Source organism: Schistocerca cancellata, chromosome 3 (genome assembly GCF_023864275.1).
Source record: "Schistocerca cancellata isolate TAMUIC-IGC-003103 chromosome 3, iqSchCanc2.1, whole genome shotgun sequence".
NCBI lineage: Eukaryota > Metazoa > Arthropoda > Insecta > Orthoptera > Acrididae > Schistocerca > Schistocerca cancellata.
In genome coordinates this window covers 183834214-183860116 of record NC_064628.1, presented here as the reverse complement: position 1 = coordinate 183860116, position 25903 = coordinate 183834214, and positions in this window count along the sequence as shown.

Sequence of the window (25903 nt, the reverse complement as noted above, 5' to 3'; positions counted from 1 at the left end):
AGGACCTGCAACATGCGGTCGTGCATTATCCTGCTGAAATGTAGGGATCCGCGGGGATCGAATGAAGGGCAGAGCCACGGGTCGTAACACATCTGAAATGTAACGTTCACTGTTCAAAGTGCCGTCAATGCGAGCAAGAGGTGACCGAGACGTGTAACCAATGGCACTCCATACCATCACGCCGGGTGATACGCCAGTATGGCGATGACAAATCACGCTTTCAATGTGCATTCACCGCGATGCTGTAAACAGAACCTGGATTCAACTGAAAAAAATGACGTTTTGCCATTCGTGCATCCAGCTTCGTCGTTGAGTACACCATCGCAGGCACTCCTGTCTGTGATGCAGTGTCAAGGGCAACCGCAGCCATGGTCTCCCAGCTGATAGTCCATGTTGCTGCAAACGTCGTCGAACTGCTGGTGCAGATGGTTGTTGTCTTGCAAACGTCCCCAACTGTTGACTCAGGGATCGAGACGTGGCTGCACGATCCGTTACAGCCATGCGGATAAGACGCCTTTCATCTCGACTGTTAGTGATACGGGGCCGTTGGGATCCAGCATGGCGTTCCATATAACCCTTCTGAACCCACAGATTCCATATTCTGCTAACAGTCATTGGATCTTGACCAACGCGCGGAGTAATGTCGAGATACGATAAATCGCAATCGCAATAGGCTACAATCCGACATTTATCAAAGTTGGAAACGTGATGGTACGAATTTCTCCTCCTTACACGAGGCATCAGAACAACGTTTCACCAGGCAACGCCGGTCAACTGCTGCTTCTGTATGAGAAATCGGTTGGAATCTTTCCTGATGTCAGTACGTTGTAGGCGTCGCCACCGGTGCCAAACTTGTGTGAATGCTCTAAATGCTAATCATTTGCATATCGTAGCGTCTTCTTCCTGTCGGTTAAATTTCGCGTCTGTAACACGTCATCTTCGTGGTGTAGCAATTTTAATGGCCTGTAGTGTAGATAGTGTTTACACTGGTCGGTGGATCTGCAGATGTGGCCCTATTAAATGGCTCGACAGGACGCTGGATCTGGCGTCGCGAGATTCTTTCAGTAGGGATATTGAAAAGCTAAGATGTTTCAGCTAGTGCCAACAGTCCCCGAAGACATCGTCCGCCGCTTCAGGAACACCCGTTCTTACATTCCCGGATGTATGCTTTGACCTGCTGCGCTCATTTAGAAAGCGGATCACTACATGTGTTGAAGTTGGCGGTAGTACGTTTGAACACTTATTCTAACTGGAAAACTAGAGTAGCTTTCATATTCTTGCCACGGCCACAGTGGAGTGTCGAGTTGTGCACTGTTCGATATGACGATGGAGGACAACATTGCGAATAGGGTATCCTATCAGAAGTTATGAAATACTGGCCTGTGCCACCCTGTCAGCATGGGAGTAGACACTCACGTGCCATTGTATATTGAAGGATCCAAGAGCAGCATTACGATTACGACTGTGTACACATTTCTATTCCTCCGATTACAGCGCCATCTGTTGCGAAATTAAGAAACTGCTTCAGAAAAAAACTTATTTATATTTTGCCATAGAATCGTAGTCTGCAATAAAAAAAATGAGTGTTCCTATTGAGGATTTCGAAGTTGGCCCCGCCACCAGCGCACATTGTGGAGTGCGGCTGGTTCTCATCGTCTAGCTCGGAGATTATCTCCTACCCTTTTACCGACAGATACGTGCGCTTAACACCTGTTAAAATGCATAAATAGAAACTCTCGTCGTTCCTGACCGACAAGTACAAATGTTAACCAGGGTTTAGACCAGGAGACTTAAATCAAACGACGAACCAAGTGAGTGTGTTAAATTCCTTAAAATTCACAGGTTTTTATTTATAACTAAATACAGTTCACTCGTGGTGTCTTCCAAACAGGTACCTGCCGTTTTAATTGTTGCTTGATACTGAGCACGCTATAAATTTTATTAAAAGTTGTTGAATGCTGAAGAACATCGATTGAGATCTAGCAAATCGATCAGTTGGTTAAAATAGGCCTAATCCCCATGATGTAAAGTTCACTCGACACTAGCGCGAATTTCTAAGTGTCGGATACCACAAAACATTCGAAGTTGGTTCAAATGGCTCTGAGCACTATGGGACTTAACATCTGAGGTCATCAGTCCCCTAGAACGTAGAACTATTTAAACCTAACTAACCTAAGGACATCACACACATCCATGCCCGAGGCAGGATTCGAACCTGCGACCGTAGCGGTCGCGCGGTTCCTGACAGAAGCGACTAGAACCGCTCGGCCAGACCGGCCGGCCATATTCGAAGTGCCTATTGGTTTGAACACAATTGAAGTCCAGAGCCCCTGTTCCCGAATCAGTCATCTAAACGTGGTGAAAATAACCCGTTGGTATCCCAAAGCACTGTTCGAAATGCTCAAATTTAGAGTCCCACGACGGAGGCTAACACTGAGGCAAATGCAAAAGTATGTACTAAAGCTGTATATCATTGCGCTCACATTGCTTTTGAAAGTCCTTGTCGTCAGTCTAGTAGAAAACCTAGTGTAATGTTAATGGGGTCTTTTCATGTTGGTGACATGTCGATCTGAATTGGGTATTGTGGTTTTGGGAGTTTCACGACAGTGACTTGTGATCTGTAATCTTTTTCCCCCACCTGCTACTCTTATTAATAATTTACAGATACACTCTGGCCCACATCTCCCCCCTATTCAAGAGCAGTTAGTCCATAGGTTCCCTCTGCGTCAAGCCTTTTCCTCTTGTCTGAGTCATCAGTTTTTAACTGATTTGATTCGGCATGCAGCCTGGCATGAATTTCTCTTATGTGCTAGCCTCTTCATCTCGCATTATCACTTACACTTTATTTCCTCAGGTATTTGCTGCGTGTACTTCAATGCAGCCCACCACGAGTTTCTCTCCTGAGAAAATCTCTTCACCTTAAGTTAGCACTTGCACCCTATGTCCTCAGTTATTTGCTGGATGTACTCCAATCTCTGTCTTCCTCTGCAGTTTCTACCCTCTATAGCTCCCTCTTATACTTTTGAAGTTATTCCCTGACGTCTTAACGCATGTCATAGCATTCTGTTTCTGCTTCCTGCCAGTGTTTTCCTTATGTTCTATCTTCGTCGATATCGCAGAGGAGCCCCTTATCCCTTACCTTATCACTCCTTTCAATGTTCCTCATTCTTCTGTAGCACCACATCTCAAATGGGTCGATTCCCCTTTACACCACGTCTTCCAGAAGTTCACTATCCTCCACCATGCAATGCTATGTTCTCTATGTACATTCTCAGAAATTTCTTCCGCAAAATACAATCTGTGTTTGATACCAGTACACATCACTTGGGCCAGAATGTCCTTTTTTCCAAGTGCTATCCTGATTTTTACAACTATATACGAAAGTAGTATCTGATTCCGAAAGAACAGATGGCACTGATGACCGTGCAGCTTCTATAGAATGAAATGATAATTAAATAGACACCCTAGCTGCAAACAGGCGTTGATGTTCATCATTGGGGACATGTTGAAAATGTGTGCCCTGACCGGGACTGGAACCCGGGATCTCCTGCTTATATGGCTCTATCCATCTGAGCCACTGAGGGCGCGGAGGATAGTGCGCCTGCAGAGACTTATCCCTTGCTCGCTCCCTGTGAGACCCACATTCTCAACATGTCACAGCACTACATTCGTAGTGGGCCTAATAGATATTTTCCCATCAACCTCATTACTCGTGGCAGATTAATCTACCAAGTCCTTTGCGAGTTGGGGCAGCCATAATTCAACTATCTTAGCAGAAATCCACGCGCTTTCAAATCGAAACTGGACAGCTTCCTCATGGGTCACTCCTTCTATTCCGTCGAAGAGTTCCTTGAAAAATTAAGCTGATTCTTGTTGCAGTGTTGACTGCCTTTACTCAAACTTAATCCCTCGGTGTCTCAGATGGATTAGAGCGTCTGCCATGTAAGCAAGAGATCCCAGGTTCGAGTCCCGGTCGGGGCACACATTTTCAACATGTCCCCAATGAAGAATATCAACACCTGTTTGCAGCTAGGGTGTCGAGTTAATTATCATTTGATTCTAGAGAAGCTGCACGGTTATCAATGGTGTCTGTTCACTTGGGAACATGTACTACCTTCGTATATAGTTAAAATATGGCTACCCGGCCATTGACCTTCTTGTGCGAACGCACACGCTATGCCCCAACTCGCAAAAGACTTGGTAGATTAATCTGCTACGAGTAATAAGGTTGATGGGAAAATATCTATTAGGCCCACTGAAAATGGATGTTTACTCTCAGTCCGTATTCTATACTAATTAGAGAGTCCATTCTATTCAGCAGATCTTGTAATTGTTTTTCAGCTTCATTGTGGATAGCTGTTTCATCAAGGAATCTCATCGTTAAAGCCCTTTCATCCTGAATTTTGATCCCACTTTTGAATTTTCTTTATTTTATTCATTCTTTCATGTATAGAATGACCAGTAGGCGTGAAATTTTTAAACCAAGCGCTTCCTTCTTACAGTCTTATTGTACCCTCCTGATTCCTTAGCATTTTATATAGTGCCCGTCTTTCTCCCGTTTTTCACAAAATTCTGAATATCTTGCCAAAATTTTACACTGTGGAACACTTTATCTCAGTTGACTCATCCCAAAAGATGTGTTGATTTTTTTTCAATCTTACTTTCATCATCTAGAGGAAGATCGCGACTGCCTCTCTGGAGCCTTGACCGTTTCTAACGACAAACTGATCGTCATCGAACAGAACCTGAGCTTTCTTGTTCATACTCCTGTATATCATTCATGAAATCACCTTGGGTGCATGAGCTGTTATGATGACTGTGCGACAGTTCTCGCACTTATCAGCTCTTGTCATCTTTTTAATTGTATGTCTAATGTTTTTCCGAAAGTCTGATGATGCTCATAATTCCGCACGCCAAACTGAAAGGTTGGTTGATTGCCACTTCCACCAATGACTTTAGAAATTGCGGCGGAAAGTTTTCAGTTCCTTCTGCAGTAGTTGATCTTAAGTGTTCCAAAGCTCTTTTACATTCTCAGTAATACTGGAGCGCCTTCTTCTCCATTGACTTTTGTTCGTTCATCACGCCACGTCATCAGACGTCCCCCCCCCCCCCCCCTCCCCTATCCTCATTGGAACCTTCAAGGCTTCTTCCTCTGCATTTAATACTGGTTTTCAGTTTCCACTCTTAATGTTTCAGACATTGCTTTCAGTTTCATCAAAGGTTGTTTTTACTTCTATTCGATGAGCAGTTCTCGCGATGATGGTTTGTTTTCCTGCTTTTTCACATTTTTCCTGCAGCCATTTCACCTTGGCTTTGTAACGTTCCCTGGCAAAATCACACTATTTATAAACTAAAATTTAATTGTATCATATACGCCGCTATGAAGCAATTTGTATATACTGTAATTATTTAACAAAAAATCATTATTTAATTTTGTGTAAAGGACATTCGTTATTATTGTAATATTTTCTGTAGTAATATTCTCGATGTATTTAGGATGGGAATATTTCTATACTCATAATGTAATTGCGAAATGTGTCAATATCTGCGCTAACAAAAATGTAAAATTCAGCCACAGAGGAAAATAATGTTGCAAGATTACAAAGAGATGTTAATGGTCAGCAGTAGTATAAAAGCACCACGTAGTGTGTATTCTTTGTCATCTCCCTGTAGAGCTGAAAGTGAGAGGAACCTGTGACGTAGCATTTTATGAATGGGTAGACTTCTTTTGTCTGTATCTAGATTTAGCCGCCATTAGAGGAGAAATTACAAACTAATGTAAGTTGAATTATTGTTGTGGTCTAAATACATTATAATTTATCAAAAGTGTGTATTATTAATGTAAATTAGCTTGCCCACGTCATCTATAATATTTCTTTAAAGAATTTTCAGCATTTTTAGCGGTGTAGCTGGGCTGTGCCGCGACCGAACGATTTGCAGCGGTGGCACATTTAAAAAATTGTTCCGCTAAGAAATATTAACCAAACCCGTAAATCGGGAACAGATAAAAATTAGCAGTGAATTAAGAAAATGTTCTTCTTTCACAGCGATCCTGAGACTGACGGAATTTATTACCAGTTTCCCATTTGTGCATTCATAGGCGGATAGTTAACGTTGAAATTTAACAATTTTGGTTCTTTCAAATAACTTAATGTATAGTGAAGTGTGTTTTATCAGTGATAATTAAACGTCGGCTTGGCAATATTTAACCATTTTCTGCTAATAGAGACAGTCTTGTGCTCCATAGCTAACGCCGGGAAAGAATTAAGTAAATATTTGAAAAAAACCACTGCATTTAGAAAATGTGTGCCAAGGCCGAATTATATAAAGGATTTAATTCTCAACTAAATATTCTTAATCAGTTAATATGAATTCACGTAATTTTAAATGTACTTAATTCTGTGTAAATGAATTTTTATTACCACACGTAAATAAGAGTTTCTACAACAAAGTTCGTACGTATAGAAGGAAAGAAAGGCAAATTAACTAAAAACAAATTTAAAAAAGAAAAGGTAACTGTTGTAACTGATTATGATTATTATTTTTCTTTAAATGAAATTACATTAAATTGGCGCCCATCGTGGGGCTCGAATATGCAGTGGCCACAAAATACCCATGAGATAACTAGGGAATTATTGTACTAGAACTTTCTTGGAGAAAAATTAATAATTTTTTCATGTATTGTATGTATTGCCTAACCAATATTGTGTGGTAATACCTGTATATGATTTTTTGCATGAGAACACTATATACCCAAAGACAAGCTGAAGAAGAGAGCTCATTATATCGAAAAATTAATTACCTACCACAATACCAGGGGGCAGCTGCACCCAAGATAGATCACCATAAGGTAAAGCTACAGTGTAGTTGTCCTGTGGGTAGTAAAGTAGCCTCAGTGCAGTGTTCTCGGATCATTAGTGGTGTGCTTGTTGTTAGTGTTCTTTTTTAAAAATAACAGGACATTTGAGTAGTTAGTGATTGTAGTATATAATAAGTGTGTTTCAACAAATGACCATTTCTTGTGTGATTATGTCAGTGAAACCTGAGTGTTAGGATATTTAGTTCAGATTTTGTTTCTTTTGTTGACTATGGTTAGATTGCGTAGTCAGAAAGATATAAACATGGATAATGAACAGCAGTTAGCAAGCAGTGATACCGAGTTAGAAGGTCGGGCACAAAGTAATGTTAGTGGCGTAGTTCAGGAAGTACAATGTGAGAATCTGGGGGCAGAAGGGCAAGAAATGTTGCCACTGCCAGCCAGTGATTCAGTTGATAGTAGAAATACTGTACCACCCACAAGCACTAGACACGGACCAGAGAGTGGTGAGGTGTCAGAAGTGCAGTCATTAAGGGTTATGTTCGAGCGCATGCTCAATTTCCAAGCTGAATTTGCACGTATACAAGCAGAACGCGATGGAGAACGTGATGCTAAACAAGCAGAGTGTGATCAACGCCTCCATGAGAGAGACTTGCAGTTAATGCAATCTTTGGAAGCTATGCAAAGTGAGATTGTTAGTTTGAGACAAAACTATGAAACCATACCCAAAGCGGTGCAAGAACTGAGCGAAAGAGTAGATAGTATCCAAGTGGCCAACGCCAGTATCGTAGGTGAAATCAGTGTACTGGCTAACAGGATGGAACAATTAGAAATCGACACAAGTCACGTAATAGATCATAAAATATCCGAACAAGTGCAAAAAATTGAAAACGAATTTATAAAAAAAAATAGACGAGAAGATGCACGCCGTAATTGAAGCCAAAGTCGTGGGCTCCAATGCGGAAACGTAGGATCTAAAAAAGGCGGTGCACACTGACATTCCTCTGTGGCAGCGGCATTTCAACCGTCGTCTTGCGGAGCTGGAAAACAGCTTGCTGCACGGCGTCGCACAGGCGTGTGTCACGCCAGCCAGGTCCAACAATGATAGGCACATAAACACAGCAGTAAAAAATTGCGACTGCGAGACAGAACAGGCAACCAATGTTAGCGAAACAAACAAATGTCACACCAAAATAGTGATTGAAGAAAGCCTGATTAGAAACCGACAGTTTCAGATCTTTACAACGGAGATCTTTACAACCGAAGCAGCTGACAGTTGCGACACATATGAGCAATTTGAAAAGGCATTCTTGGCCAAATATTGGTCAACATGTATTCAGGAGAGATTACGGAAAGAGGTATATAATCCAGAGCCGTATTCTCCAAGATTAGGCAATTTGCGAAAATATTTTGAGAAATACATTAATAAGACCCGTTACTGGGACGAGCAGATATCATCCCGGGATTTGATCAGACTTTTGAAATCACACTTGCCGATACACGTAAAGGAAAAACTTATACACGTACCGGAGAACGACATGGAACATTTCTTGTCTGTTCTGGACTCAATTGACCTGATTCAGGAGGATGTTAAGGCAGCCTCTGAACAGGCTAGAAGTAACGGAAACGGTCACAGAAATGGTCGAAATAACACGCCTCCACCAAATAATGGAAACGGCGGAGGTAACAATAGGAGACAAGATTATGTACAAAACGGGAATAGAGGTAGAGACCGGAACGGCAATAGTCCGCCGGTGAATAATGACCGGAAAAGGAGGTCTGATGACCGATATGAAACAGGCCCACCAAGCAATAGTAGATGGAAAAATGCCAGGGGGCCGTGGAACGCTAATACCTATAACGATGCAAACCGAACTTGGCCACAGAACCAGAGGCCCAGTCCGGACTGGCAAAACAGTGAAAGATATGACAATAACCGACCGCCACCACAAAATGCGCCAATTGCGCAACCGTGGCGGCCGACGCAACACAACTTACACATAGTGAAGGTCAGCGACACAGAGCAGCCACACCCATCCACCTGTAATAATCCAACAAACAATATTCAGCCGAGATACGCTCTCCATCGTCGGCTGAGGTTTGGAGTGAGAGCAGCCCGACACAGAACAAAACATCGGGAATCTGTATCCTCAGGTATAATGACGGGGTACAGATGGGACATGAATTAATAACTGAACCACCCACGTGCATAAAGGAGCACAAAGACAAAGTACAAGCGATAATAGAGATCAAAATTAACAATATTGATGTGCAAGCAATCGTAGATACAGGTGCTACTGTCAGTGTCATGAGTATGGACTTATTCAGAGTACTGAGGAAAGAAAAGCGTATGCTGACTTATCCTGTGAACAATTGCAAAGTCACTGGAGCCATCAGTACACAGTGACAAATAATTAAACTCCAAGTGCGGGTAGAGATGTATATAGGGGGAGAAGCCATAGCGTGCTCATTCCTGGTAGTAAAAGGTTTAAAGGTAGCCTGCATTTTGGGGGTAGATTTTTTGAGAGAAAGGGACGCAGTAATCGACCTTTCTCGGGGAAAATTAAGTTTGATGAACGCGGGTAGGAGGATAGAATTGTCCATGCTCAGATCTGAAGAGGTACCTGTGTCTAATTGTTATGCTATTAACATACAATGTAGGAATCAGTGGATACTACATTTAGACAATCATTCTCTAAGACAAAATTTCTATTATCCAGACGTACAAAGTGATCAATTAAAAGCAAACGTGGACGCACTTGTGAACAAAGTATCACAGTCCGAAAATTTGAACTCAATGCTACAGCAGGATTTGGTACACTTATTATCTAACTATGCAGATGTATTTCAGAACGACCAGTAATTGTTAAGGGGTATCAATACAATATCGAGGTGAAGCCTCACAAAACCTACTGTCGAGCCTCATACTCCATTCCTTAGTCCAAGAAGGAAAGTGTAGCTATCTCTTAGCAGATCCCCATTCAGGGAGAGTACGGGGACTGTATCCGCGTAAGGATGTGAAAATATTCCTACAGTAAATGACTAATAGTCCTATGTGTTATGTGTAAAAAAAAGGGACACCATTCTTTTGCAAATGAACGAACATTAATGATGTGTGATCTGTAGAGATAATGTACTAGTGTAGAAGTATTTAGTTATAAGAATATGATTGACTTTCTCTTTTGTTTATGATTATTTGTGTTATGTCTTCTTTTAATTAGTGTTAGCTTAAACACGCTCTAAATGTCTGCACAAATAACTTGATTAGTGCAATTATTTATAGTGTTAAATAGTGACAGAGTTCAGTCAGGAGGACCTTTTTAGTAATGAATAGTTTGTATACTGCATAATATTCTATATGTGTGTCGAACTTGAAATATTTCTTAGTACAATCTTTTCTATTATATATATATATATATATATATATATATATATATATATATATATATGTGTGTGTGTGTGTGTGTGTGTGTGTGTGTGTGTGTGTGTGTAGCTGTCAGATTGACAGATTCGAACGCAGAATAATATCAGTAATATGAGACCCTGAGAACTTTATTATCAAACCAGTGTTATCAAAGAGAATAATGCACCCAGTAGTGACCCGAGGGCACCATGGGAGGCAAACTTATTGCAAATTTAAGTAGCGCAAGGTTACGCACAAAGAAGCTTCAATTGAAGCATGTGCAGATCCAATCAGTAAAAAGGAGCTAGCCTGATACAGTCCAAATCAATTTTAGCCTACAGAGACTACACTGTAGTTACGTAGGACCTTGCAAGTAAAGTGAGACATAGTTTCAAAGGAGTTATTGAACAATATGCTTGAATCAGGCTGGAATGCACAAATGAAATCTACTCGAACATAAATATAGATGATTTTTGGGCAAACTAATACGAAATTTTAGTATTCGTTACCATGTACGCAAATACACTCCTGGAAATGGAAAAAGAACACATTGACACCGGTGTGTCAGACCCACCATACTTGCTCCGGACACTGCGAGAGGGCTGTACAAGCAATGATCACACGCACGGCACAGCGGACACACCAGGAACCGCGGTGTTGGCCGTCGAATGGCGCTAGCAGCGCAGCATTTGTGCACCGCCGCCGTCAGTGTCAGCCAGTTTACCGTGGCATACGGAGCTCCATCGGAGTCTTCAACACTGGTAGCATGCCGCGACAGCGTGGACGTGAACCGTATGTGCAGTTGACGGACTTTGAGCGAGGGCGTATAGTGGGCATGCGGGAGGCCGGGTGGACGTACCGCCGAATTGCTCAACACGTGGGGCGTGAGGTCTCCACAGTACATCGATGTTGTCGCCAGTGGTCGGCGGAAGGTGCACGTGCCCGTCGACCTGGGACCGGACCGCAGCGACGCACGGATGCACGCCAAGACCGTAGGATCCTACGCAGTGCCGTAGGGGACCACACCGCCACTTCCCAGCAAATTAGGGACACTGTTGCTCCTGGGGTATCGGCGAGGACCATTCGCAACCGTCTCCATGAAGCTGGGCTACGGTCCCGCACACCGTTAGGCCGTCTTCCGCTCACGCCCCAACATCGTGCAGCCCGCCTCCAGTGGTGTCGCGACAGGCGTGAATGGAGGGACGAATGGAGACGTGTCGTCTTCAGCGATGAGAGTCGCTTCTGCCTTGGTGCCAATGATGGTCGTATGCGTGTTTGGCGCCGGGCAGGTGAGCGCCACAATCAGGACTGCATGCGACCGAGGCACACAGGGCCAACACCCGGCATCATGGTGTGGGGAGCGATCTCCTACACTGGCCGTACACCACTGGTGATCGTCGAGGGGACACTGAATAGTGCACGGTACATCCAAACTGTCATCGAACCCATCGTTCTACCATTCCTAGACCGGCAAGGGAACTTGCTGTTACAACAGGACAATGCACGTCAGCATGTATCCCGTGCCACCCAAAGTGCTCTAGAAGGTGTAAGTCAACTACCCTGGCCAGCAAGATCTCCGGATCTGTCCCCCATTGAGCATGTTTGGGACTGGATGAAGCGTCGTCTCACGCGGTCTGCACGTCCAGCACGAACGCTGGTTCAACTGAGGCGCCAGGTGGAAATGGCATGGCAAGCCGTTCCACAGGACTACATCCAGAATCTCTACGATTGTCTCCATGGGAGAATAGCAGCCTGCATTGCTGCGAAAGGTGGATATACACTGTACTAGTGCCGACATTGTGCATGCTCTGTTGCCTGTGTCTATGTGCCTGTGGTTCTGTCAGTGTGATCATGTGATGTATCTGACCCCAGGAATGTGTCAATAAAGTTTCCCCTTCCTGGGACAATGAATTCACGGTGTTCTTATTTCAATTTCCAGGAGTGTATCACACACCTTGGTAAAGAGCGAACAAAGAAGTTACGAATGTGCTGTTACAAAAATTGCACAACGGACATTGTAAATGAAAAAACTTGAAGAAAAATGCAGTATTGTGTGGCAGAAACAGACAGTGACTGTTAAACCTGCAGCAATACGTCACGAGGTTGTTTTGAACAAGCAATAAGAAACTGTATCATCGTCGTGTGTGCAAGTGGACAAGGAACTAGCACGACACGAACAATGAGCCGATAACGGACGGTGGACCAACTTAGTGTCAAACTGTAACTCTTTGCGTGTCAAGGGACGGTAGGAAAGCGCATTGACTACAGAGATACATTTTGTCCTAAGGTGAAAACTTGCGTGTGACTAATGACAAGTCATCACATGGTGAATAAATATTGTGTGCCCATAAAACGCATTACTGTGACAACGAAACATTGTGCAAACCAGACTAGTGAAGGCCTACTGAATAATAACTGCCAATAACTGTGTGCGTTTTTTCCCACAGCAGGAATGCCCATAAGGATAGTACACTGTTTTTGAACTTGTTGCATGTTTGCTGGAGCACTACAAGAAGATATCACACGGGCAAGCTGATATACAACGCGCGTCCGGCTACCTCAGCCATGCAGCGGCCGCAGCAGCCCGTAGCAGACCAGACAGCCACACGCCTCTCCGCGCCGTAGCTGTCAGCACCGGGGGCGGTGACATACACGGAGCCGACGCGCCGCGCCGAGCGCCGCTCAACAATCAGTCCGCACCGCTCACCAACTACAGCATTATTGACATATTCCAAAATATTTACACAAACTGCATAACATGTCAATGAACTCGATTTTTGATAAACATTGAACATACACTCCTGGAAATTGAAATAAGAACACCGTGAATTCATTGTCCCAGGAAGGGGAAACTTTATTGACACATTCCTGGGGTCAGATACATCACATGATCATACTGACAGAACCACAGGCACATAGACACAGGCAACAGAGCATGCACAATGTCGGCACTAGTACAGTGTATATCCACCTTTCGCAGCAATGCAGGCTGCTATTCTCCCATGGAGACGATCGTAGAGATGCTGGATGTAGTCCTGTGGAACGGCTTGCCATGCCATTTCCACCTGGCGCCTCAGTTGGACCAGAGTTCGTGCTGGACGTGCAGACCGCGTGAGACGACGCTTCATCCAGTCCCAAACATGCTCAATGGGGGACAGATGCGGAGATCTTGCTGGCCAGGGTAGTTGACTTACACCTTCTAGAGCACGTTGGGTGGCACGGGATACATGCGGACGTGCATTGTCCTGTTGGAACAGCAAGTTCCCTTGCCGGTCTAGGAATGGTAGAACGATGGGTTCGATGACGGTTTGGATGTACCGTGCACTATTCAGTGTCCCCTCGACGATCACCAGTGGTGTACGGCCAGTGTAGGAGATCGCTCCCCACACCATGATGCCGGGTGTTGGCCCTGTGTGCCTCGGTCGTATGCAGTCCTGATTGTGGCGCTCACCTGCACGGCGCCAAACACGCATACGACCATCATTGGCACCAAGGCAGAAGCGACTCTCATCGCTGAAGACGACACGTCTCCATTCGTCCCTCCATTCACGCCTGTCGCGACACCACTGGAGGCGGGCTGCACGATGTTGGGGCGTGAGCGGAAGACGGCCTAACGGTGTGCGGGACCGTAGCCCAGCTTCATGGAGACGGTTGCGAATGGTCCTCGCCGATACCCCAGGAGCAACAGTGTCCCTAATTTGCTGGGAAGTGGCGGTGTGGTCCCCTACGGCACTGCGTAGGATCCTACGGTCTTGGCGTGCATCCGTGCGTCGCTGCTGTCCGGTCCCAGGTCGACGGGCACGTGCACCTTCCGCCGACCACTGGCGACAACATCGATGTACTGTGGAGACCTCACGCCCCACGTGTTGAGCAATTCGGCGGTACGTCCACCCGGCCTCCCGCATGCCCACTATACGCCCTCGCTCAAAGTCCGTTAACTGCACATACGGTTCACGTCCACGCTGTCGCGGCATGCTACCAGTGTTGAAGACTGCGATGGAGCTCCGTATGCCACGGCAAACTGGCTGACACTGACGGCGGCGGTGCACAAATGCTGCGCAGCTAGCGCCATTCGACGGCCAACACCGCGGTTCCTGGTGTGTCCGCTGTGCCGTGCGTGTGATCATTGCTTGTACAGCCATCTCGCAGTGTCCGGAGCAAGTATGGTGGGTCTGACACACCGGTGTCAATGTGTTCTTTTTTCCATTTCCAGGAGTGTATATTATGTAACCGTTGATGACAAACTGCTAAATCAATTCAAAAGAATGACTGTTAAATAGACAAGCTTAATCATGAACCAACTGGGATGGCTGGGCTCCGGCACAGTTTTGCCCAGGTTTCCTGTCTGCCTTCGCCCAAATGGGGGAGCCATGAACATGTATAACCCTGGGACTAATTAAAAGAGCCATTCCATAAAAAATACAGAATCGTAAATACGTTACTGGCACCATTGTGTCAAAGTATAGAAACTCTTTGCCAAATGCTGCCAGGGGGCAATGTAACGTTCCCTGGCAAACGCACACTATTAATAAACTAAAATTTAATTGTACCATATACGCCGCTATGAAGCAAGTTGTATATACTGTAATTATTCAACAAAAAGTCATTATTTAATTTTGTGTAAAGAACATTCGTTATTGTAATATTTTCTGTAGTAATATTCTCGATGTATTTAGGATGGTAATATTTCTATACTCAAAATGTAATTGCGAAATGTGTCAATATCTGCGATAACAAAAATGTAAAATTCAGCCACAGAGGAAAATAATGTTGTAAGATTACAAAGAGATGTTAATGGTCAGCAGTAGTATAAAAGCACCACGTAGTGTGTATTCTTTGTCATCTCCCTGTACAGCTGAAAGTGAGAGGAACCTGTGACGTAGCATTTTATGAATGGGTAGACTTCTTTTGTCTCTATCTAGATTTAGCCGCCATTAGAGGAGAAATTACAAACTAATGTAAGTTGAATTATTGTTGTGGTCTAAATACATTATAATTTATCAAAAGTGTGTATTATTAATGTAAATTAGCTTGCCCATGTCATCTATAATATTTCTTTAAAGAATTTTCAGCATTTTTAGCGGTGTTGCTGGGCTGTGCCGCGACCGAACGATTTGCAGCGGCGGCACATTAAAAAAATTGTTCCGCTAAGAAAAATTAACCAAACCCGTAAATCGGGAACAGATAAAAATTAGCAGTGAATTAAGAAAATGTTCTTCTTCCACAGCGATCCTGAGACTGACGGAATTTATTACTAGTTTCACATTTGTGCATTCATAGGCGGATAGTTAACGTTGAAATTTAACAATTTTGGTTCTCTCAAATAACTTAAATGTATAGTGAAGTGTGTTTTATCAGTGATAATTAAACGTCGGCTTGGCAATATTTAACCATTTTCTGCTAATAGAGACAGTCTTGTGTTCCATAGCTAACGCCGGGAAAGAATTCAGTAAATATTTTAAAAAAACCACTGCATTTAGAAAATGTGTGCCAAGGCCGAATTATATAAAGGATTTAATTCTCAACTAAATATTCTTAATCAGTTAATATGAATTCATGTAATTTTAAATGTACTTAATTCTGTGTAAATGAATTTTTATTACCACACGAAAATAAGAGGTTCTACAACAAAGTTCGTACGTATAGAAGGAAAGAAAGGCAAATTAACTAAAAACAAATTTAAAAAAGAAAAGGTAACTGTTGTAACTGATTATGATTATAATTTTCTTTAAATGAAATTACATTAAAGCTTCCCTACAGTTCTTATTTATTTTATTCCTAAGTGACTTATATTGTTGTATTCCCGGCTTGCCTGAACATTTCGTACTCACATCTTTCACGGATCAATTGAAGTATATCTTCTTCTACACAAGGTTTCATCGCAGTTACGTTGCTAATAGTACCTACGCATGTCTTTCCAGCATCTGTGATTGCTATTTTTAGAAATGTTTACTTCTCTTCAACTGCACTGCATATCTTCAGTATATACTTCATCATTATTAAATTGTGATTCGAGGCTTTATGTGCTCCTTGGTTTGTCTTGTAATCCAATATGATTTCAAAATCTCTGTTTGACCGTCATGTATGCAGCTGGAATCTTCCAGTGTCTCTGGGTCGTTTCCACATATATCTTCTTTTGCGATTCTGTGAGATTCTACCAGACACAGCATCAAGGCGGAATTGCCATTTCTCTTGAATAGGAACAATATCCTGACAACATCAGGCATATTGGAAAAATTGGCGACGAAGCACTGGAATCCATTTACAGAATATATAATGATGAGGTGGGTACAGTATGTAAAGTGGAATCGGATAACGTTAAGATGGGTGTTCTAATGGGTCAACTTCCTGGAATACAGCAACAAATATTTGAAGACGACTACTACCTTATGGACCTGGACAGAACCGATTTTGTTGAGATTCTTAATGAAACGCTTATCTCTAATTACTTAACATCAAACCACAACTTCTGTGTCCAAGATGACTACCAAGAAAATAGCAATGTGAATGTAAACAACGAGATGACAGCTGGAATATACTGTTTAACGTAGACAAGCCCTAACTGTAGAAGAAATAAATGAACAAAGGTACATGTCAAATCAAAAGCCCAAGAGCAAAGAAAGTTACTGTTAGCCATCTTATCTAGCGTCAGACACCACACTTGTAAAAATATGTGCGGCTTGACGGCCATTAAGATCATTTCAATGAAGATGCACTCTCTCTCCTGAACTCTTGAGGGAACCCAACATGATAAGCCGAGGAATGATTATAGTGGCCAAGGGGCACTTCGTGAGTAATGTGTGGAGAGCTGAGAATTTGTGTCGATCGTGAACCGTGCTCGGATAGCTGAAGCGGTTAAGGTTATCACTATTTTAAAGTACGTAATACGGATTCGAGTCCTGGTCTGGCACAAACTTTCGCTTGTCGCCACTGATTTCATTTGAGTGCCCGATTGTGTCCAGTGTCAGAATTTGTTTCATTACATAATGTATACGTACATCTCTGGGATCAAGTAAGGTGTGTCTTCTATTGGACGTGTACGAAAGAACACATAAATATGCAATTGTGATAGTGTATGAATAATAGTGTGCACACAAAACACACGCACGTTGCTCGGACTAATAAAGAAGTCTAATTGCAGTAGAGAGACGCAGTACACATATAAAACATATGCTGCTTATAAGCACCTGTGATTACAAAGCTCTGATCACGAATGCTAAAATTCGATGTCGTGCCCAAAATAAAACTGTATGTATTATTATTTATCAAAAAACATAATACAAAACACACAGGACACTGATGTCATACATAATGTTTACATTAAAGCACCACTCATTGAGTTGTAAATTCTGAAAACTTCATTCGTTTACTTCGTTTTCTAAGTCTGTACATTACACATATACATTTTCAGGTATTGATAAAGTGAGAAGTGTAAACTATTCTGATATGTTATTGGAACCAATAAGAATGGCCAGAGTTGCTATTTTAGTCTTGCAGAGGCAGCTAATTATTGTTGCTCTGTTACGGAGTGTTGGTGGTCATACAGTTCGGCAATGGAATCGTGTATTTTCCATGGTAATGTCACATTAAATTCTGTTCCATCAAGACCTTTTATGTGTGATGTGAGACTAGTGGAGTGTCATCCGTCATGTACTACTTGGCTCTTTGAGACATGCCGTAAATGGATTAAGGAAACTGTAGCATTCTTCCTCAATACAAGTGATTCGTGACTCCCTGATCTATATGGAATGTCCACTATCGCAAGACAGCTGTTTACAGATGATATTGAAGTGTATTAGTAACGTTGCAAATGTTGTGTATGATTAATCTGCAAGGAACAAAACTGTATATGGATGATGATTTTTTTTTTTTTAGCCCTATGAAGTTTAAGCGTATTAGGTAGGACGAGCTGTGGTTTCTTGTTGAAGTACCCCAGCTGACACTTGTCACCATCTTTCTGACAGTTCTACAATTCTCAAACACTTTGGTCATAGCATCTTGGTTAAAACAACTTAATGTTTTGTAATGGACTACGTCTTCTGCAAATTGCAAATGCATCGAATCCATGGAAACTACATAGCAATGGTAAATGCATGTTTATTTTTAAAAAAATGTCAGCATGATTCTCTTTCCTTATAAATGGGGTCATTAATGCTTTTATAAGCAAAGGCATTACTGGCAGGGTAGCAAAACTCAATAAATGATGAAGAGGGATTGTTTTAGTTTCATTTTGGTAATTCTTATGGAAAAGACAGTCTAGAGTACACGCCTCAAGTGTGTTACATTCTCCAGAACACTGATTTTTGACATAGCACTCCACATGTAATGCGTTTAGTAATGACTGAACCTTGTGGGGACGTGAGGACACTTCGACAGTGAGTCAAACATTCTTATGTGGGAGAGACATGAATGAGTGACAGTAAATACATGAATGTATTACCCCCCCCCCTCCAAATTTTTAATTGGTGCATAACTCCTGCAATTGTATATTAAATGAATTCTCATCTGGCTGTGCAGTTATTATTGTGGCTATATCGATGATACTTAAGTCATACATGCAATCCTTCTGTTTTGTGTATTCTTGACTTGTAGCAAGAAAAATGGCTCTGAGCACTATGGGACTTAACTGCTAAGGTCATCAGTCCCCTAGAACCTAGAACTACTTAAACCTAACTAACCTAAGGACATCACACACATCCATGCCTGAGGCAGGATTCGAACCTGCGATCGTAGCGGTCGCGCGGTTCCAGACTGTAGCACCTAGAACTGCTCGGCCACTCGGGCCAGCCTGTAGCTAGAATACAATGAAATAATTTTCTAATACTTCGTTACTAGGCTTAGTTTCGTTAAGCATTACTTGTCGTTTTCAGTGTATCAACTTTCCTTTTGTAATTGTTGATAAGCTGTCAGTGTGCATGTTCATAATAATAGACAAAATGTTTAGGTTTATGTAAATGTGACGGAAAATCTCGCATTGCGGTGATTTTTGCACTGAATTTACTGTGTTATTTTTCTTCTTGTGCTTTGCCGTCGACACATCTAATACCATTCGGTACACTGCCGCCAGTGTGGGCCTGTAGATGTAGTAAAAATTACCCCAATATTGTTACAGCTCAAAATGAGCACCTGTATCTGGGCACAAGAAAAGCTGTTTGAGATTGTTTATCTGCAGCCGCTAGTTGTAATGTAAAAGCCTGTGTGGCAACTGCTAAAGATCACTTTGTGATTAAGTAACTGTAGACATAATAGCCATTCTGTTTATATGCAATGCACAATGTAACAAAACAAGGCGACATGCACAATGGCGTGGCAGTCCATACAATGTAGGGCAACTGTTGACAGTCGGACCCCGATTGCAATGGCCATACCAAAGGCTAAATTAAGGTGGTGTGACGGCGACATTCAGAAGCTGCCTGCTCCTGCATGTTTGCCACATACTAGACCCACATATAAATACATGAAATGGAACTAACTCCAGGCTTACTGGCGAATCGGGTATCTGAACTGTTAGTGCATTTTTTGTTATGGCGTAAAGTCAAGCGCCGGCACGCCAGTCGGGAACGAAAGGGAAGAGAGGGCTGTGAAGAAGACGTCAGCCAATCGCACGCTGACCGATCCCTCTCCAGGACGACAACGCGACGGCAGCGGCCTCCATGAGAAGAGAACATAAGCGCAGCACCCGACTAACCACGGCCCAGTTCTACAGCAGCTTGAAGACTAGCAGCTAGACAGAAGCGTCAAAGCCCGTTACCTTCCCCATACATTCTACATAGCTCAATCTTGGAATTGTTCTACTGAAGAACATTTCTTATTTTGCATGTCACCAGACAGATCTGGGAATTTCTCAAAGCAAAGTATTATCATTTCCTTTTTGTAATAAAACTCATTAATACGATTTGCTTGAATTGTTGTCTAGCGATCCGAGAAAGCAGGTTTCCTAGACACCCCATGTTCGACGACTAGGCAGGATTCAACATTTTTCAGCAATAAACAATTTTCTGCGTCTCTTGAATGTGCCGGTCCAGCGATTGTAAGTTTTTCCCTTTACGTATGGAAGTGAAAAATTGGGGTGAATGTTCGTGGCCGGGAGGCATGTGGGTGACATTGTGACTAAAGCCGTGTACCCTGCAGAGTGCACAGTGCGTAAAAACTCTCTAATAGTGACTGCTGCTAATTGCTTAAGTAAATAGTCCATTCAAACTGCTGTGAATTTGTTATGTCTAGATAATTATATACTACTATAAACACGCCCTTAAAAGGCGTAATGTGTTACAAACTTTCCTAATTGTTTAAATAAATTGACCATGTGATATGTAACTGTCAAAGAACCTATCGCACCACTTTAAACTGAATTTCCTGCCGTTTGTATGTTGGACTGGTGCCATAGTGGCAACTTTACGACAAATCACGGGGGTTGTCATCTTGGGTAGCCATCATGGACTGCCATCGTCACCTTGAGGGCACCAGTGGGACACTTGCCCTTCGTTCGGGTATTTTGCCGGGGAAAGGAAGGAGGAGGGCTGCCTAAAGTCGTCGACGACAGGAGGTAGAGATACGGGTGGTAGGTCATAAATTGCTGTACAGAAACTCCAAAAGCCACGTACTGAAGTACTATGACTAGAAATGCAGTCTTGATTCACGAACTAAGAGTTGAATGTTATGGTTTCGGTGACATCTGGTATCTTAAATCACCCCAGCAGATATTCTTATACAGACACCGCTAAACGCGCTAATTTAAATCCGTATAGGCATATTATGAAACTACATCTAGTAGTTCAAGTTAACAGCACGCTTATTGCTTGTCGAACTGGTTGAGATAATACTACAACAAAAGAAAAAAGATGTAACTGACTGTCAACATATTGCACGTTTGCCAACGGCGGAGTCCGTACGACGTCAGCTGGTATACAAGCAGTGTGGTTCACCACTGGCTAGACATAAATTTTTTGCAAACAGCACCATAACAAGACATGTGAAACAGACCAGTGTAATATAAATTGCTGATTTAAAAACGGCAGCATTTTTGACTCAGGATATCCAAGGAAAGTATTACATGATCTTATACTATTATAGAAACAACGGCAGGAACCACTACAATAGTACAAGCTTGAAACGTCCCCTTAGAACAATTATACAAGACTGTGCTTAAACTGACACACAATATTTTTAGCGCAACGCAATCTGACTTTCAAAAATCCCTACAAAAGAATGGCCCTGACTAACATTAACCTATACCTTTCACAAATCACTTACCTCACAAAAATCTTGGTTACTCGAACTACTGCAATACAGCGAGCGCCACTACTGCCAGCTAAATAAAAGATTCAAACTACGGAAGGCACTAACTACTAGTAGGCATAGTTAGCAAATGAAAGATTTTAATAGAGAACAAACAATGTATTTACCTTAATATTCATTCATCAAAAGTCATAATATATACAGCAGTTCATGACATCCATTTTTACAAATTTCAGAACTCCGCCATTTCTCTCCCCACATCCACCACTGCTGGCGGCTCACCTCCAACTGCGCAACGCTACGCGCTGTTCACGTCCAGCTGCCCAACACTACAATGGCAGACAACAATGCAAAATTGCCACAGACTGCACACAGCACAGCCAGTGATTTTCATACCGAGCGCTACGTAACGTTGCCGATAAGAAAACATAAACAGCCTACTTACATAGCCCCCATGCTCCCCACAAAAAATTTTACAATTTGTTTTGGGCAGTGGCCAATAATGATTTGATAAAATTTTTCATAATTACAATAACAAAGATATCAAACGCACACACTTATTGATACAATGTTGGTCAAAAGGTAAAATTTTCTCACAGTCCATAAAGACAGTCCTGATCATTCATCACAGTAAAACTGCCGGTTCTTTTCTCAAAGTCAGAGCAGTAAAAGACAAAACACACGGAAGTAGTGGATTCCCATGCAGTCTTGAAGAAGTAGTGTCGTTTTTCCAACGGAAAAACAGTGCTGACTCTTGACATGCAGACAGGTATTGGTCCACAACAGAGCAAACCCACAGCAGAGTCAGTCGAAATTTTGAAGAGTATTGGTAGGTAGGTCATCACAGAGCAGACCCACTGTAGTCCTGGTAGAGATTATGGTGTTGGCGGGCTACCAGAGGTGCAAGACCCACTGCAGTCTTTGTAGAAATAATGGTATTGGTGGGTCATCAAAGGTGCAGACCCACTGCAGTCCTTGTAGAGATGGCCAGCAGCCATCTGTTGCGACTGCACAGGTGCCACAATCACCATCGAAGAGTCTTGTGGACAATATAGCAAGTCCATGAAACACCACTTGTGCACTCACAATTTTTTTTTTTTGAAATGTCCTTACAACCAGCAATGCTGTTATCCAGTCCCTTGCTGAATTATTAACACACATGCAAACACTAACAGTCGCTACTTCTCACATATTCTCCATATACTATGACCAACAGAAATGTGTGCAGTGAAATGTAACGTACAAGTTACTTAATTTGATGAACTGGTGTCAATTACAATTTTATAACATAAGAATATAATAACAAAGGGACAAAATACATAATTAAAAACATAACAATACAGATAACATTTGTAGTAATACAGGCTTTACAAAAGAATAGAAATAACATATACATCAGTGTTACAGGAATTATGACATGAGTACATACATAAAAGATCAGAATAACTTTCGAAACATCAACTTCACACATGAGCATTAAAACAAAACAGAATAAATAATGTCTAAACATCTTTACAAAGAAAATAACATATTATCAGAAAAATTCTACAACATAGCTCTCATTAGCTAAACACATGAAGACAGGAAAAAGACAAATAAACAAGGGTACATAAACACATAGTGGGATAACACAAGGAAAGGACAGGTTTTGTTTTATTGCAGTATTTTGCAAACAAAACTATCCTTGCTTCTTGGAGATCTCCCTCCATTCATCATTATTCCCAAAAAGTCCTATCTATACCTCCTTCCTGTATTCTATTCCTATTTCTTTCAAAATAATTATTTCTGATTGTACAATACCCATTTTGTCCCAATTTTTTTTCATATAACTTCGCAATGCATTCTTTACCTATTCTCCATAGTCAGTTTCTTATATAGTCTATGCCTCTTAAGCTAACTTAAATCTACTGAGCTCAGATGCTAAACTAAGGGACGAGGCAATGCAGCAGCACGATACAATTAACGCAAACAGCAATGAAAAAAATGCATATTTGCGAAGCAAGCAGCATTATAGAAATTAGCAAAGCAATTGCAATATTACAACTAATATAAGGCAATGTGCAGCAAACAAGGAAAATAAATCCGTAGTAAAACTGGCTTAACAGCGTAATACAAAGTCAAATTCAGTAACACTATGCCTGGCAAACAGCTGCAGCAAATGTAATAACTTATATCTAAACATGACATAGTTCAAGCAGAAAAAACATTACACTAAAGACAATAATGCAGACAATGGAAATGTATATTCACATCTTAATGTCTATGTAATTAAAGTGGTGCACCACAAGAAGTTATTCTACCAAAACAAATTACCAACTAGTTGAAAAGAAAATTCCGTATGCAATTCCTGTGAAGGGAAACGTTTTTTTATGCTCCTTCATTTTTTGAATAGATCATAAAATTATTTACTGGATCTGTAGGCATAAAATATTTATATTATTACATCTATTAAATTTTATTTTAACCAATGCTGCTGCAGCTAGAAACTTGATATTAAACAAAACGAGTAAATAAATACATAAAGCAAGCCATATGGCATTTTTCTCAACTAGCAAGACAATAGCCGTGAAATGTTTCTTATCGTTTCATTAGGCATTTTAGTAAATATCATAAATTAAGAGCTCCACAGTATAATCATATGTTTTCAAGTTTAAGCGTGTCGTACTTGTGATGCTTTCTACAAAGAAATGTCAATAGCGAGGATAATGGCCTCCCCCCTTTTTTTTCTACCTGTGCCGCTGAAAAGGCACCACTAATGGCTTTTTCTACAGGCGTCTGACACAGCTGGGTGCCCATGACACATTACGTGCAGGTGGTCACTTACCTTTCTTACGGAAATATTTACGACATATAAAGACTCCTATTATTACTAGGCTAATTACTATTTAGCTCTACAGGGCCTTTATACTGAAATGGTTCTCCACACCACCTAGTATTGACTTCTATATGTGTGAGTAACTGTTTGTTCACTGTTGTGGGTAAATACATACAGCGTACACATGGCGGTGTGTGAAACTGATAGCGATTACACTCTTCTGCTGTTGTAGAAATCTGCTCCAGATGCTGCAGATACCGTGTTGAGCTGAAAGTGGTAACCAAAGTACAGAGAAATATTCTTCGGGGCTCTGTTGCATAGCAATCAGATTGCTTTCAGTTCTGAGAAATGTCCAGTTACTATTGTGGATTTGAATGATCCATGAAGTGACTTCTTTTCCGAAGAAAACATCGAACTATTTCACTAGAACTGAACGCTCCCGTCGGAACTGTTCTCAGCTGTGGGATATTAATAGATCACAATAGCAGTATATCGCTGGGTGTATAATAAGACGTACCTTCTTGAAATGAACAATATTTTTATTGTTCTGTTAACTGATTTCCTTCCGTATGCACTTATATTTTACAATATGAATCACAAACTCGCAATGGCGTCGATTTTTACATCACAAGAATGGCTCTCCTCTCCTCAAATTACTCTTAACAAGAACAAAACAAAAAACTATATCCTAAGAATAATTATGTCAGCGCTGACCGCCACAGAGTAATAAACAATATCTTTGTCTCTCTCTCGTACTGTCACAGCAAGTTACGCTGCATAATACATCATATATGCCCCTCTTGTGGACGAAAGTTTTTGGGCAAAAACAAACACGAGCGTTCACACAACACTATATATGCATAGCTTACATGCTGCTTTTATTCATTTGTCGAGGATGGCATGAGATGTGATCAGAAACCTTTTTTATCATCACTCAAAGCTTCTGTCACTCGTCTTGGGATGTCTCAAACGGATAATCTAGCCATTCGGCCAAGCCCCACAAAGGAAAACCAAGGAAAACCTCAGGGTAGATTTACCATCCTCGTATTTCTCATTTGCAAAGATAATTAATTGAATTACAATGGAAAATAAAAAAATATTTACAATATGGATTTTTTTTTGTTGTTGAATGAATTTAAACACTGTTCACAAAAGAAACACAACACTGTTAATCTTCTGTGTCTTGAGGTGAACCGTCGACGCGTTGGTTTATGTCCATCTACGATTCCCTTCTATCAGTCATCTCCGGGTAACTGATTGAATTCTATTCCCATTTCACCGTCTCCTCGTGGGTATTATGGTTTTCCGCATATGGTTAACATGAAAATAAGAGTCAGTGTAAGTTCTGTGGAAAAGGTGTTTGATCTATGCTTTGCTGAAATAGAATCTAATCTAAAGTTCTTTCTAATTCTCTGTCCTGAATTCGAAATATTTGGAAGTCGTAAGGTGTTCTTCATTTCCATCAACAACCCTAGAACGCACTATACACAAATCCAACTGGAGCTGCCGTGTCAACTTATGCTCGTCATCCTTCAGATGGACTTTAACACTTGTTGATGTGCTGTGACTGAAAGGCATTCGCTCAGTTGGTAACTTCGCGAGCAACAATTGATATAACATAATTTACATA